Raw genomic sequence first — 16,621 nt, 5'->3', positions numbered from 1 at the left:
ACCCAAAGTCAAGGCTCAGACATCCTCCAAAGTAGAGGCTTGATCACGTTCAAAGAGTCTTTGGATTCAATCCAAATTCAGTGAACTCTAAGATGTGCCATGCCCAATTCTGTTTTTAAAGGCTGGGGAAAATTTCTAACAGACTTTGTTCTCACAGGGCATGCAGAGTGTGGACCACAGAGAGGCCAAGGCCACAAGTCACTGCATAGATTCCAATAATCATAGTATCCTAGTATCATTCAGGGTTGGAAAGGACCACAAGGATCATCTAGTTCCAACCCCCCTGCCATGGGCAGGGACACCCCATGCTAGATCAGGCTGCCCAGAGCCTCATCCAGCATGGGCTTAAATACCTTCAGGTACGGGGCCTCGACCACCCCCCTGGACAACCCATTCCAGGGTTTCACCACTCTCATGGGGAAGAACCTCCTCCTCACATCTAGCCTGAATCTCCCCACCTCCAGCTTCATTCCATTCCCCCTAGTCCTATCACTACCTGAGATCCTGAGAAGTCCTTCCCCAGCCTTCCTGTAGGCCCCCTTCAGATACTGGAAGGCCACAATTAGGTCACCTCGGAGCCTTCTCTTCTGCAGACTGAACAGCCCTAACTCCTTCAGTCTGTCCTCATAAGAGAGGTGCTCCAGCCCTCTGATCATCCTCGTGGCCCTTCTCTGGACACGTTCCAGCACCTCCACATCCCTCTTGTAATAGGGGCTTCAGAACTGGACACAGTACTCCAGGTGGGGTCTCACCAGGGCTGAGTAGAGGGGGAGGATCACCTCCCTCTACCTGCTGCAACTTCAGGCTTTATTAAAGGGAACATGAGAGGTAGGACCTGGCACCAGACATGTGGCTCGGCTCTTCTCTGCTTTCCCTGGTCCATTTCACAAATGTAGGAGGATCCTTCTTGCCAGACTATGACTTCATGCCTTTTGAGAAAAGGGGCCTGACTAACTGTTCATTGAATATCTCCTACCCTGCCAAAAGCTGTCTACTGATACGGGAATTTGAAATCTGAAGAAATGGTTTTAAAATTAACATCTAGTCCCTAAGCATTCCATACGAGCAAACAAAATCTCACATACAAGTAATCCACAAATTTGTGCTTTTCCATCCAGTTCTACATTGAAGATGGAGATTGGAGTTTAGGATTAAGATTACACAGCAGAATTTGTAAGTGAAAGATTTTATTTGTCTAGATTATGAAAAATTTGGAGTGAGAGAGTCCTGACTTCTGAAAGGATATCAGCACCAGGACTGCTTTGAGTGAACACCCTGCACGAGCCAGAGTGCAACTGATGTAAAATGCATCTGATCTCTACTGCCAATGACATAATAAATCACAGCCCTGACTTTTGCTCCAAGCACAGTTTCTGCTGTTAAAGGCTGAAGACTTATACACGGTGTGAACTCATCCAAAGTCTGACTACAAATTCTTATTATAATATTGCCCAAAGGAGCTCCTGTTTCTGAATGTCTCTTCCTTATATAGCAAAGTGAAAACCAGACTTGAGCTTTTCTTGACTTGCTGTTTGGTAAGCTAGGAAAATGGGTTCCACTGTAAGGCAAGTTTTCCAGTCCTTCAGTCAGTCTTGTGGCTCTTCTCCGAAATATCTCATTTTTCAATATCCTTCCTTTAATTGTGGGTACTGCAGCTGAATGGAGTGTTCCCCAAACGGTTGCATCAGTGCCAAACATAGCAGTAAAGTGATCTCTGGCTATATAAGCAGGCAATATCAAGTAAGTGTTTGAAAAGATCCAAGGCTTGGCCACAGCACTGGAGTGAGCCATGACTTTCAGCCAACTGTCCATTCAAGCCCTCAGTCCTTTTCCAGGCTGCTGTTTCTCAATGCAGTCTGTTCCATCTGCTGCACATATTTCAGTGTTTTAATTTCCTTTACCTGTAGCATCCTGAAAAGAAAAAACATTTGCTATTTCCATTCTCTAAATGGATCCAAATTATACTAAAATAGGCTTTCTGACATCCAGTAACAGCAGCAGTGTGGAGCTAATCTCTCCTTCCAGTCACTGCCACACCACCAAGCAACTCAAAGCAACAACTGGGTCCCACTAAGAATACAACTATTTGATGTATTTACACTTCAAACCTATTCACCAATCCCACTTTGAGTTCTGTAGCTGGGACAGAATCCATGTGCTATTTCCTATCTGATACTGTACTATTTGAGTTTATGAATGAATATGTATGGGAGCAGACTAAAGGCTCATCAGAAGTTCTTATATCAACAGTGGCATGATAATCAGATTTGTTTATTTTAAATCCAGTTGTGGCTGATCAAAGTTATTTTCCAAATATCAACACTAGATGCATCTTCCTGTGTTATATCAGTTTAGTATGTCATTCATTATATGATTATCCTTGAATTAATGAATATTAATACTAATTATTAATGATCATAGCAATCTATTTTAAATGCTGATCTAAAATTAGATTCCTTTTGTCTCTAGAACTTCCCCAGTGTTCTAGGGCTTACTAGAAAAAGAAAGAAAGGAAAAAACCAACCACAAAGCAACCAAAACTAGGAAGCTCTTCATCTTTGTAACTCTAGGATTTGGAGACAGAAAAACCCAGAGATTTGCACATGTAACTTTAGAACCCAATTGTTAATTTACTCCCAAGTTCCAACAAGGTGAAATTAATTCCTTACCCAGAGAAAACATTCACAAGATACAAAGGTGGCTTTTTTTTGGTTCCACTATTGCCAGTTCTATCACAACTAGTCATGCAACTGAACTCCTATGGATACATTTAGTTTAGACTCTATTATTTTCATTTTTTTTAGCTGATTTTCTGAGTGACAATGCCCTAAATCAGACCTTAGGCATGGCACCAGAACCAAACTTTAATTGGACACTTGCGGGCAAAGGAGCAAAGGCAGTTTTCATGCTCATGGAGGCAAGAAATCCAGTACCCTGGAAAGATCTGGTGCACAGCACCTTTTTTTCAGGCTGTAATCCTACTGTGAGGGTTCCCATACTTCCTTACTCTCTAAAAAGTTACAAGTGGTGTTTAAAAAGGGATTGGATGGGCACTTGAAGCCATGGTTTAGTAGTCATGAGGTCTTGGGTGACAGGCTGAACTTGATGATCTTTGAGGTCTTTTCCAACCTTACTGATTCTATGATTATCTTCTGCCTCCCTGATAGCAGACTTGCCCCACACTGGCTGGACTGCTGCCTCCCTGAAAACATGGACTGCAGGTTACCAGCAGCCAGCTGCTAAGGGAGATGCTGTTTCAGAATTGTTAAGTTAGCTATTTTACTGAAGGTCATTTTCTCTCCATCTGCAGGTGAGCAGGCCTGACTGGCTGGTGCATTACAATAAACAGATGCTATCAGCACCAGTAACAAATTATCTTCTGAGGCTTTGTAATTTCTAGAGAGTAGCAGGTTGTGGCAAGTCAATTTATATTTAGGATGGAGAGAGAGAGAGAGTGAAACAAAGGTTATATTGGTATTAACAAGAAATTCAGCACAAGGGAAAAGGAACATTAAATTGAAGCTGGACAGTGATGCTAAAGAAGCCATTATTTGCATGCCCATATCACTCCTAGCAAGACACACAGCAAACTAGACATGGTCATACAGTATCATACCAAAAAAGAATTCATGTTTTGAGCTCAGGTGGTAAAAACCCAGAAAGAACATGTGCTTATGCATGCAAATGCTCCAGGAGGTTCAACTGCTCATATGAAACACAGTACTGCGTTGGGACTTGGGGGTGTGCTGTAGTCAGTACCTGGAGGGCAGGACCCACTACTTGCTTTCTGCTTCCAGGAGAGCAACTTCTCTACAGCTGAGATGCCAGTCTCAAAAACAGAGCGATGGCATAACTGAATTCTGGAACCCTTTCACTGCGTGTCTTCAAGAGCGGGAAAGTCCACATCCTTGTATATTTTAGATGAACAAACAGTTCAGCCTATAGCATCATGTATGCATACCTGCACATAAACTGTCAGAGTCAGCTGAAAGCCACGGTACAAAATGAGGAATAGAGCCCCATGATCCCGAAACTGAACTTTGTCTCCCAAAGGTCATGTCTCTGCTACATTCATAGACAATGCATACACCTATTTGTGCACAGAGCTGCAAATAAGCCTGTGTTTCTGAAGTTTATATATTACATCCAGGCAAGGTACCCATATGAGCAAGACCTTCACCCCTGCTTCTAGCTACTGTAGCCCTCCACCCATTTCACACTGATACACAGAGTCCCTACTGCTTTTTCATGACATTGGCCCAGCGTTTTAAAATTTGATGTTTCTGTTTGGGACTGGGGAGCAATGAAACCATCTTCTGTAACCATCTGTGCAGAAGATACCAGGCATCTATTTCAAAACTAGACTGGGTTTGTTATCACAGTGAAATATGCTATTTCAGCATTCCTGCGTCAGAATGGAAAGAAAAAGCTTCCACACCTTCCACACATCTCCAGGCTGTTTCTGCCTCTGGACCAAACATGTCTGGGGATCTACCTCCTTTCCCATGTAGGCTGGCAAAAATATTTATTCCGGCACCCTGGGGCCTTAGCCATATTGTTCTACTGCTGTCAAGAAACTATCTCTAGATATTGATGAGTTTTAATGTTCCACTCACATCAGTCTAGAGCTGCCTACACAATCTGGCATTAGTTTTCATTTAGCCAGCCCAAGAAGGAAACTCATCTTATCAGTCCTGAAAGACTTCAGTGCAAACATGAGTGGGTAGGCCACTCATATTACTCAAAGATGTAGAAATCCCTTTAATTTTTCTATGACATCACATACATATTTTTATTATAGAGGAATGCACAGAGGTTACTCATCAGTGACTTTTGCAGGTGATGTTAAATACCTTTAAAAGATACAACCAGCCATTTGTGTAGCATTTTGTATATGACTCTCTGTTCCCTGTCAACTCTTCTTTGGTTTTTGCTATGATTTTTGATCATTGTTACATGCCTGCAAGGTTCACAAGAAAGCTGTCTCAGTTGGTCTTTCTGACACAAAACAGAAGAAATTTTACATGAGACAGTTCAGCAACTCAGATTCCAAGCAGGACCATCATCCTTTAGATAACTATGAGTTTCACCTGCTGTCCTGATTCCTTGTTTCCCATAACACCAGAGCACACTGAAACTTCCGCTGGAATTCTTCACCTGCTGTTCAGTGAAGGTCTCATAGAGGACATCTACCAACTGAGGAGCAGGATCAATCCTTTCTTCAAATAGTTCAAGGTATTTCTCATACCTTCTCCATTCCCCTATTAAATAAACAATTCAGAACAAAGAAACACATTCAATAAAATGACTCAAAACTAAGAGTTCTCAGCCATTTCAAGTCAGTAGCCTTTCAAACTGTAGGGCAGCTATTCACATACAGCTGAAAACAATTGGTACAAATCTAGATTATTCTATGAATAGTCTAGTTAGTATCTCTTTTTCAAACTGCTGGGTGAACTGTAGTAGAAGAAAAATCAGACTGGTGATTCTATGATTTAAGAGTATTCAACATAAGCAATCAAAGAACTCAGTCATCTCCTGTCTCATTTACACATGACTGGACTGCCACCAAACCTTGGGTGAAGCATATCCACCTTCTAGCACAATCTTTAAAACATTCTGCTGTTCCTCTCCCAAACACTGCTGAGGTTCCTTGATTTTCAATTCAGTTCAATGCAGGGGCAGCACAGCAGCACATTTTCTTTATCTCTGCAAATATCTGCTTATATTTTAGGGAATTCCAGATGAAACAGCTGACTATTAGCTTTCAAGAGGCAGATCCGCAGATTTGACTTTGGGCAAATCACTACATCACTGAACATTTTAAATGATGCTGAAAAACAAAAATCTCACCAAAGGATGAAGGCAAAAAAATTGGGCTAGCACTCTTACAGCACAAAAGTTTCCATAGTCAAAACCATTCACATCTGGATGCTTTTAACATTAGCAGCATGGGCGAACACCCACTCGTATCTGGGTGTTGTGCAATTCCAGCATGAAACTCAAACTCACACCATGAATCCAGAAGAAGCAGTCTAACACTCTGCAATCACACCCTTTCTTGTAAATCTTCAGTCCTAGAGAACTTCTTCCAGTTCTAGGGTTTGGAATAACTTGTTTTCAGACTAACTTTGTCTTCTCCAAACCAAGCCCTGTATCCTGGCTGAGTTAGCTGGAGTTAAATCAGCATAAAACCAAAATAGCGCAACGGAAAGCCAGGCCTAATATTAAATCATGCTTCTATTTTTATCTGGCAAAGTGCTTAAACTTGTGCTTGAGACCCACAGAACTTAAGTACGTGTTTAAAGTTAGTCCTGTGTTTACATGTGTTGTCAAACCAGGGCTTATAAATCAAGAGATTTTGTGAATCTGGCTGGATTTTGTGACACTTAAAAGAAAACACACCACGATGACCTCCATATATGAAAAGGGATCCAGAGGCTCAAGATGCAGAAACTTGCACATCAAGCAGGACGAGCTGAATGCTTGCAGCTGGGCCAAAAGCTCACAGAAACCTAGAGAAAGGAAAAGTAACATTTCAAAGAGAACTGCAAGATGACACAAAGCAGGACACAAAATTCAGAGTTAAGCAAGGTCAACCTTAGTAGAAAAGGGATACAAAAATGGTGGTGCAGGTAAGGCTAAGCGTTATCTAGCCCAGTGGTTTACCAGCAACACTGTCCAAAAGCAGATACTTAACAGACACAAAATTCAGGTCATGCATAGAATGATCACAATCTTTCAGTTTATGGCCATCAATAATTACAGTTTCACAGTATCACCAAGGTTGGAAGAGACCTCAAAGATCATCAAGTCCAACCTGTCACCACAGACCTCATGACTAGACCATGGTATCAAGTGCCACATCCAATCCCCTCTTGAACCCCTCCAGGGATGGTGACTCCACCACCTCCCTGGGCAGCACATTCCAATGGCTAACAACTCTCTCTGTGAAGAACTTTCTCCTCACCTCGAGCCTAAACTTCCCCTGGCACAACTTGAGACTCGAGGCAACCACCAAGACCACACAGACCACTATGCTTAGTAGCCTCTGATGAATGAATCCTACAGGTTTTTTCCTGATCCTATTATAAGTCTATTTAATTTCCAGTATCCACCACCATTTCCACATTGTAATAATGAAAAGGTACACCTATGCTAGCATCCTTTTAGTTTCTTCAGCACCTCTAATTCTTGTGATACAAAGAGGGAATAAGCAGTTCCCATTCACCAGTTCCCATATCACTAATGGCTTTATAAGCTTTTATAAAATGCTTCTTCGGTCTTCAAGGCTGGGGAGCATCACTTTATTTAGGCTTCTCCATTAAAAAAGAGATGTTTTATACTTCTACCTGTACTTACTGTCTTTTCTATGCATTTTCTACTTCTAATATAGCTTTTTTTTTTAAATTGAATGAGCAGGCCAGCACACAGCAGCCAATGCATAGAAACACTACAGGAAGGTCAGCTTCTTTGTCTCTTTCCTATATACACTGCAGTGGCATAAGCTGTTTGTTTTGTTCCTAGTTATACCAAATAGCTCCAAAATTTTCTCTTTGCTACTTACAGGAAGTTCTAGTGCTGGTCTGTTATTTCTAGAAAACAAGCCACAATGATTGCATTAATAATTTTGCTGAACAAAACCCTATCAAACACAGCTACCTAGAGACAGAAACGGTCAGGATTATTTTCCCCGGTTTTATTTATGTCTCTTGACGCTGACTTTCAGCTGTCAGTATGCTGCCCAATCCCTTAAGATCCTTCTGCAAAAGACCAAAAACCTTTAGTTATCACTGTCATAGTGGGTTGTTTTTACATAAGCAACTCCCCTCCTCTCATTATTAACCCTTCTTTCCAGGTAGAACTGTTGATGAATACACCTCCCCCTGCCCCAAAAACGCTGTGAGGACTTGCCCTGGGAAATTGGTTTATTGTATCTACCCTTTGCTTCATACTTTGATTACACCTTTTCAAATTCCCAAACACACTATGTGAAATGTCACATGCTTTTCCAAATGCTTATTCATTCCTTGAAATAACACCAGGGTTTGCAATACATGCTTTTAGGTCACAAAGGCCATGTTGACACATCTACAATATATTGTATTTAGGTATGCTGCCACTAAATCTATTTCTTTCAATTTTTCCTGGTACAGAAGCCAGACTTGAGTAATCTGTAGGGTTTTTTTAATCCCTGCTGGAACCCTTTAAGATTGGTGTCACAATATTTCCCTCCTCTGGGATCAAGGCTGCCTGAACCCGTAAGTACCAGACCAGAGTACTTTGGAGCATTCAGGTGAGTATCATTTGCTGTGGTGGTTTCTTATTGTCCAATTCATGAATCTGTTTCAAAAGACCTTCTATTAACATTTCAATTAGGAGCCATTCTTTGTGCTCAAACCTTGAAGGACTTCCTATTTGCTGTGCAACCTGTGCCTTCTGCTATCTCCTGTACAGTGGTGTTACCGACTTGATTGCTCCTTTCACACCTTGGTCATTTGCTGACCCCACCATTTTCAGGCAGACTGCCAGCTCCTCTTGTATTTGGAAGTGCTTTTGTTACTACTTTTCATGTCCTTTGTGAGTCAGTACCCTCAAACTAAAATAGTTTGTGTTGCTTCAATTTTACATTTATCATGTAAGGAACTACTTTCCTCTGCTTGCTTTGTTTAGGCCTGCTATTCACTTTTCAAAGGCTTATTTTGGGAGCTGAGATGTTTTCTCCAATTTACAAACATGTTATTTACAGTCTTAGACTATTCACCTGCTCCTGGAATGTTATTTAAGCTGCCTTTTAAAGATAAATACTGTCATGTTCTTCAAGGTTTTCATCATACTGTTGTTATGCCTACAAAAGTATTGAATTTGACCACTACTGCCAAGCAACTCTTCAGTGCAACAGCTATAGTTTAAACAAGGTTTTAGACAAGAGCATTTTTCCTTTTTATAGGTCTGCTTAAAAATGTTGACTGAAATTTGTTCTTTATACCCTAAGTAGGATAGCTAATTGCCAGTGTCTTTTCTGATATACCCTCTTTCCATTGCCACTAATCTTTCTGAGGATTTAATGGCTATTGTCACAGCCATGGTCAGCTGTTTAAAAGGATAAGGCTATTTTCATGCCTTTCTTGATTTGTCATGGCAACTTTCAATCTATATAGAGTGGGTGGTAAATGATGATACAGATAACTGATTTATCTTATTGGACTCTGATTTCCAAGACCGTGAGTCATTCTTCCAACGGCAAAAATCCATTCTTGTCATTTCTACATAATAAGTATCCTGATAGCAGAGTTTCACACTAGTTAGCTTCATCTAGTAAGATATCTGGGGGGCTAGTACATTGAAATTCACTTTTCTTTACTTCATATACATTTAATATTTGTAGAAAAGAACAGATCCTTTTGGTTTTGGTCTGGCTTCCTATCTGCATGTGGCTTGTTCGGCTGTGGATTTACTTAGACTGCTCTGTTTTATTTACAAGCTGAGCGTCATTGGTGGCTGTCCTATCCTGCCAGGAGAGCGCAGACATGGTGCACAAGGAAGTCACCAGCTGCTTTCCAGTACCCTCTCAAAGGCTGCCCAGACACCACAAGCTCCTTCCTGTCCTCATAATCTCAGTAATCAATTCTATCCAGCACCACAGCCTTCCTCGCCCTGCCTAGCAAGACTGCTGTCCTTTTACCATGTGTCATGATTAAGTCACCTTGTGGAAAGACAGGAGGGTCACATGGACAGTATCTTTTGCACACATATTTCACCATCCAGTCTGAAACAGCGTTGTATTTGCCTTGTTGCCTCCTGATTCAAACAGCAACAGCAAATCAAGCCAATTTTCCTGACCAAATCTCTTTTGAATGTTCATTGTCTATTCAGCACCCAGAAAACAGAAGGCTTCTTTTACTGTACATCTAAACCCATTAAGAAAACAGGTGAACGTGTGTTTTCCAGAAAGAAAAGTTGGTGTTTATACTTCCTGTCACCATAGTCTTCACTCCCTGCTATTTAGGGAATTCTTCTTCCATTTAGAAGTCAGTCTTTTGGGGAATGCCATTGTGGCTTTCACATTTATTTTATTTTCTGATGACTGACCTTGAATTTAATTTGCAGAGACCACATGGTATAGAATAGATTAGGGAGTCTGGCATAGACAGGGGAGGTTCCTTCACCCCTTGGACAATTAAACATGAAATGTAACACCCAGCAAGTCTTGCATTTAATCCACTTTGCGCCCCATAGCCCCCTGCCAAGGATAAGAAATCCTTCTCCTCCTAAAAAGAGTAAGAGATTTTAGAATGCATCAACTCCTCCCTTCAGTCCTCAATGCTGACAGTTTTATCTCTATACACAAAGCTTCTCCCCCTTTCTTCAGCTTGGCAACAAAACCCAAGCTCAATGAATATTTTATATGTGTGTGGTTAATGGAGCATTCTGGCTCCAGTCCATTAGGAACCTTACACAACGGTGTATTAACTGCTTCTCAACGTAACATTTTGAGTCTGTCCAAAAGGGATGTGTGTTTGCCAGTTGAGCCAACACACTATTATTGTCTTGTCAGCCCAGTTCCTGTTTTCAGTTCAAGGGCAGGGCCCCCTGCCACAGTGATATGCCGCCATTGTGCTCCCGGCAGCAAACCAAGAAGATTAGCCCAGCTCCAAGCTTGATTCTTTCCCCTGTATTTTGAGGTCTTTCTCTCATGTGGGGTGGGGAATGCCTGCAGCCTCTCTCCTTCAAAGACACACATACAGGAATAAGCAATCAAACCATAGATTATCACAAGAATAAATATAATATAGTTAAGATGAGATCTTTAATTCTGATGAAAACCAGGCCTCCATATACTTTCATCAGCTCTGAAATTTTGGACTTGGAATCCACCTGATTGAAAAAGTGATAACAGAATGACATTTGACAAAATGCTTATCTTCTTATCTTCTCACTTTAAAAACCTCCTCTGTTACTGAGGGCTATCACAAGCACAACACCGTCCCTATCAAAACCAGCACAAAGTCATCTCAACAGACAGATCAACCCAGATTATTCCACCTACAAAGGACAGTATAGTTCTTATTGTGCACATAGACAACAACCCATGGTAAAGGGTAAAAATGAGATAGCTGCAGGATTGCTCAGATTAAGAGCCCTGTTAGGGCTCTAGCTTTGTTAGGGGTCTAGCTTTGAACGCTCACTTATGCCTCCCCAACAGTCTGGGGAGAGCACAGGAGCTTCCTAAATGTGAATCATCCCAACCTAAGGCAGATGTCTAGAATGGGTAAGATGAATGGTATGGGCTGTTCATCACTTCTCACCCACCAAATAGTGCCTAGATGACAATCTTAGACTTTATGTCTAAGTTTTAGATAACTAACATCAGGTGAGATGATTCCCAGCCTCAAGGTTTGCAGATTCATTTCCAGACAAGCCACAGACCCTGACAGACTTAGGGCAGAAAACAATAAGATAAAGAAAAGTGCTGATGTGGAAGGACTGATCTCATTCCTTCCCTGTCTGAAAGCAGAAAGAGCTTATGTTTCAGAAGGCAAAGCCTATCCTTTGCTCTCACGTCACTGCTGAAACACAGAGGAAGAAAGGGAACATTGCTGTTTCACTTTGCAGGACCCCACGGTGCTGTCTCCAATATCTACACCAGACAGCTACCATCCACAAGGTGCTTGGGTGTCACAAGCCACCAAGGCCCAGAGGAGCCAGAGAGACTCTTGACCACAGAATAGACAAACTAAATGGTAGGAGTCATCCTTGGACAAACAATGCCTCCTCACCCAGTAGTACCTGCACACCCATGACTTACCCAAAGGAGTAGCAGTGGCAGGGTCTGGAACTGAAGGACATGGGGAGTGGGCTCAAAACCACATAATTACAGAAACTATGCAGTTTGGAACAACTTTCCCATGGCACAAGTTTTGAAGAGAAAGCAATAGCTTCCCCAAGAACACTGACAGGATCACCATATTTCATATCACACTTGAGAAAGCACAGACAAACATAATCAAAAGCCATAAATCTGACCAGAAGCCCAGCTGCTCTGAACACATCTCTGAAGTCAGGCTGTTTCTCTCTCCTAGAGGCAGAAAACCAGTCATTTCTACCAGTAGATAATCTTGTTACCAGCCCACTTTCTTCTGTGTCCCAAATACTTCAGCTCCCCTCAACATTCCCCCACCCCTTTCAGAGTTATCATCAATGGAAAGTTTTAAGAATTAGCTGAAAACAACCGATGCACCTAATTTACTGAAGAAGGGAAATGGCAACTTCCATAATCTCAAAGAGCTGCACCTTTCTCCTACTCATCTCAAAGCTGAATAAAGGAATTAAAAACATAGCCTGGGGCTGCCAGCAGAGATTTACAAGAAGCAGACATTAGTTCTCATTCTAAAGGCTGGGCGTGTGCATGTGAGCCAGGAGCAAACACAGAGAAAGGGAGCAGAAACATAGAGAGGCTTTGCATTTAAAGAAAAGGAAGGAGAAAGAGGGAAAAAAAAGTGAAAGAAAAATAATCAACAACCTTTAAACTCTTCTTAATAAAACAAAAATCATCCTGGCACCATGAAATGCTACCCTACTTTGTTTATTTATCGACACAAAGAAAGAAGCAAGTTGGCACCTCAGGAGGTATTAAATGCTGGTTTTTGCTGACTGAATGACCTCAGCCGAAATATTTTCCATGACAAGAGCCCAGAAGACGCTGGCACGGTGTCAAACAATAAGATTTTTTCAGAGTGTATTTACATTCTATCCATGGCCCCAGGCTGTTCCAAACCCATAGGCAGGTGCTGCCTTTATCTGTTCTTTGCTCACCTGGCTCCCTAGCAAAACGTTCTGAGGCCTGTGGCTCAGCTACCTTAACTGTTTGCTGCCTGGTGCTTAGAAAGCTTCAGAATCATCTGGAATCCTCATAAATGGAGATGGCAACTCTGGTTGCCTATCTAAAGCTGGCCAGCGAGTAATGTGCAAGGAGTTTTTCCAGCAAGTAGAGGGAAAACGGTGGTGACACAATGGTAAAAGGCAACTAAACACCAGAACAATTCCTGTTGAAAAGTGATAGTTTTTTAAAAGAGGAAAGGAGAAGGTGGTTCTTTCAGGGATACATGGCGTTTTCCATCAGTTGGTATCTTTAGGCTACATCTGGACAGCTCTTTGAGAAACTATCAAGATCTTGCAGGAGACCAGAGAGGAGGGTCACAATTACAACTTCTAGCTGTGAAATCCATGCAGGACAATATGCCACTGTCAAGCAAAAGGTGCTCATCAACTCGCATCCCTACACAGTGTTAGGGATTCAGGCTAAGTCACAAAGAACCACAGGGATGTGACATCTTCCAGCTCTATGGCACAAATTCCCTAAATCACAGGCTTCCAGCTATATATTCTCCCATAGATCAGCTCTTGGTCTAGTCTTCAGCAAAATTATCTGTTCCATCCCTGCAGTGGAAACAGCCTTTTCTTTGCTCAGTTTAATTTGGCTTCTAGTGTACAACTCCTCTCTCTTGAGTAATAAGCCTCCAGGAGATGCTATGAGAGGATACGCCCTTAATACCAAGCAACCAGGAAGAATGATAATTGCACTTTTAACAGCACTATGTACAAGGCAACCACCAAAGCAGAGGAAGCATGAATTAAAGTAGGATAAAAAGGAGGGGCTTTACCGTCTACCTAATAAGGCATTATTCATGCTTATGGAAAGCTTCTTTGTAGAGAGATAAAGACAGACATAATAGGTAGTCAGAAGCAACTGCATGTGGAAAAGAAAAGGCCTGCCTGCCATCTCACAGCTTCATTGTCATGCTGAACTCAGCTTCAACCTTCCCAGTCTTCAGTTCCCCTGCCTTTCTTATCCTCTTGCCACATGTCCTTGTTTAGCCCTTTTAATTTAGAAGTCAGTTCCCCCCATGCTCATCTGCATGTCTGGCCCACTCACCTTCACACCAATTTCCTCCACTCCCATTACCTTCACCCAACCAACAAAAATCTTGTTTATGTTGTTCTTCCTTTTTTGCCCCCTCATTCCTGTCATCTCTGGAAAGTTCTTCAATTCAATTTTATTCCAGACCTAGTGTGCGAATCATGTCCCCTTTCACATCCTCTCCAACTTACGCCTATCATCTCACTAATGCTGCCCCATATTAGATGGGATGCAGACATCTTCTGGCTGGTCCAGTAATTGTATCTATTTGTCTGGCCTTACTTTTCACCCAGGAAATCAAAAGGTGGCCTTACCCTCCAACAAATTTCTCATCATGAACTTTCACTCACAAGTCCAAAAGAATGCTGAGTTTTGCGGCCTCTGTCATTTATGAAGCTGTTCCTGGGTGTGCTTGATAATGGAGCTGTGCACACTTGCCCTGGTGGGAAGTGTGCCTCCAGGAAGCCTTTCCTGCAAAGCAAAAAACCAAACAATTTTCTTTATCCATCCATAGCATATCTGTAAGGCTTTTAGGTGAATGGCAGGCAGACCCCCAGCAAGAATTTCAAATGATTTTGATAGTTAGACAATTGAGTCACAACAAAATCACAGAAATTTGGGTATCCAGTGAGCTAAGTCCCTGTGAACACTTTGTATGCATATTCAGAAATAAAATACCTATGGAAACTGGAACTAGGTGTTAAATGTTTAACCAGGTCTGTGAGCAGCTCTTTGGTGCCTCTCCCTACATCACATCAGTTGCATACATACGCTAGGCAAGACCACACACAAGTGGAGGACACCTTTTTATTTCCTGGCTCTGCATTCCTGACCTAGCACTATTACAGACTATAGAATCATAGAATCAACAAGGTTGGAAAAGATCTCAAAGCTCATCAAGTCCAACCTGTTTAAAAAGAACCAACTAGTTTAGAAAGAAAAGAAAAAAATAGAGTACAATAAAACAAACCAAAACCCCAAGACCATAATCAATCTGTAGTCCTCCTGGAATGAAATCAGCATGCTCTGAAGAGTACCTCTCACTCTGTACAAAAAAATGAGAAAAAACAGGAGTCTAACCAGGTACTGCAAAAAATATCTGCCACCTCCCACTCCCAGCAGGAACTCTGAGTAATGTCTGCACACAATGTTGCTGCTACTGTCCAAAACAAGGACTCCCTGATAATCCTGTAAGGCTTTTCAACTCTGTCCAGTATAACATTTCAATTATTTGCACTGTTTCAGGAGCTCAATCATTTATGGAAGGTATTTTCATCCCACTAATTGTAGGTTTCCCTGAGGACTCAGCACAGTATTTTATGTCCTCAGTGTATCAAATGCTTTAAGAAACCATCGAGACAAGTTAATTTTTTAGCATTCATGTGGTTTGGGGAGGGAAAGTGGCAAATCAGAGGAGGGAAGGTGGCAAATCAGGGGAGGGAAAATTTTTAGGCCTTAAACAAAGCACAAATTCCAACTGTAAACTTTCAGGAAAAATAAATAAATAAGGTTAAGACAGCCTCATCTACATCAGCAGCATGTCTGGAACCTGTTATTTCTAATGCTAACATCATGCAGCTATACCTATGCACTGGGAAAAGTAATTTCATTAGTTAGTAGCTGAAGGTTATATCTCTATCACAAATGGCATTCACCCTAGGGAGCGATTCCAGCTTCCCAGGACAGGTAGTACAGAAATCTCCTGCTGACAGCACCCAGGGCTAGCTTGGCTCTAGAGGAGGCTGGCCATGCCCATCATGTGTGGTGCTTGGCCTTGTGGCCATGAGACACAATAGCTGCTTGTGCATGTGCTTGACGTCAACATGCCTACAATAATCTGTGGGTTGTGCTGCAGTCCATGGAGGCAGAGTCACAGGGCATGCAATACAGCTCTTCAGAAGGAGACAGTGGTGGTGGTAGCAAGAGCACAAAGTCTGAGTTGGAATGGAAGAACTACAAGGTGCAGAGGAAAGCCAAATCAGGCACAGCGCTGCTGGGAGCAGTCCTGCAGGTCTTCTCTCAGTGGGATCTATCTGGTTGACCCCAATGCCAGACATAAAAATGGGCTAGGATGCCAAGATATCTGGTAAGGCAGGTACGTTTGCTACAGGCTGCCATTCCTCTGAGAGGGCAAACCATCACAACGTCAGAGACCCACAGTCTCCAACTGCATTAACTAGAGCCATGTATTTTGAAGGAAAGAAAGAATGGAGATTTCCAGGTGTATCTGTGTAGCATATCTGAAAAGCAACAACTGTATGCTGCTGCCTTCCCTGGAATGGTGGTAGCAGAATTCCTTTTCTACCTGCCAAGGAAATTTAGATGCAGCCCAAGGGAAAAACTGCAATTGTAGTGGATAAAAAGGGTGAGACCTGCCAAGTCCCTGGAGCTCACAGCAGTTGGAAGAGGGGAGAGAGAGAGCATGCACACAGGTAGAGGTCTGTAGCCCAAAGGAGAGCCCCTTTACCCAGCCCCTTCCTGTTAGGTAGAGAGTGTTCTAAAGTGGAAATGATATTCAGCCTTGTTCGCCATGGTTCTGTAATGGTGGAAAAGGCTCACAAGTGCTGTCTCACAGATGAAGATGATTCTAGTTACATGAAAGGCACCTTTACTTATAACAGGGTCTGTGAGCTGATAAGTAAGAAAGTATTAGATTGCTGTACTTCAACTGTGACCTTGAGTCTTCAGGAAAGAAAATCT

General features: G+C 42.1%; 1 long non-coding RNA gene across 3 annotated transcripts in view; it reads right to left on the bottom strand.

Annotated features, from left to right (window-relative positions):
- Positions 1–883: 883 nt before the first annotated feature.
- Positions 884–16,621, bottom strand: part of LOC137454072 (uncharacterized) — a 97,507-nt gene continuing 81,769 nt past the window's right edge. For all 3 annotated transcript variants that reach the window (XR_010990533.1, XR_010990532.1, XR_010990534.1), the window contains 4 exons: positions 14,236–14,392; positions 6,406–6,515; positions 5,091–5,261; positions 884–1,911 (listed from right to left, as the gene is read on the bottom strand). This is a non-coding gene — a long non-coding RNA (uncharacterized lncRNA). The remainder of the gene's footprint in view (positions 1,912–5,090; positions 5,262–6,405; positions 6,516–14,235; positions 14,393–16,621) is intronic.

The sequence above is a fragment of the Melanerpes formicivorus genome, unplaced genomic scaffold (assembly GCF_026170545.1).
Source record: "Melanerpes formicivorus ecotype bairdi unplaced genomic scaffold, bMelFor1.0.p_v2 SCAF_76, whole genome shotgun sequence".
NCBI classification, from domain to species: domain Eukaryota; kingdom Metazoa; phylum Chordata; class Aves; order Piciformes; family Picidae; genus Melanerpes; species Melanerpes formicivorus.
Note: the sequence above shows the minus strand (reverse complement) of the source record. Positions and strands in the feature narration are given on the sequence as shown.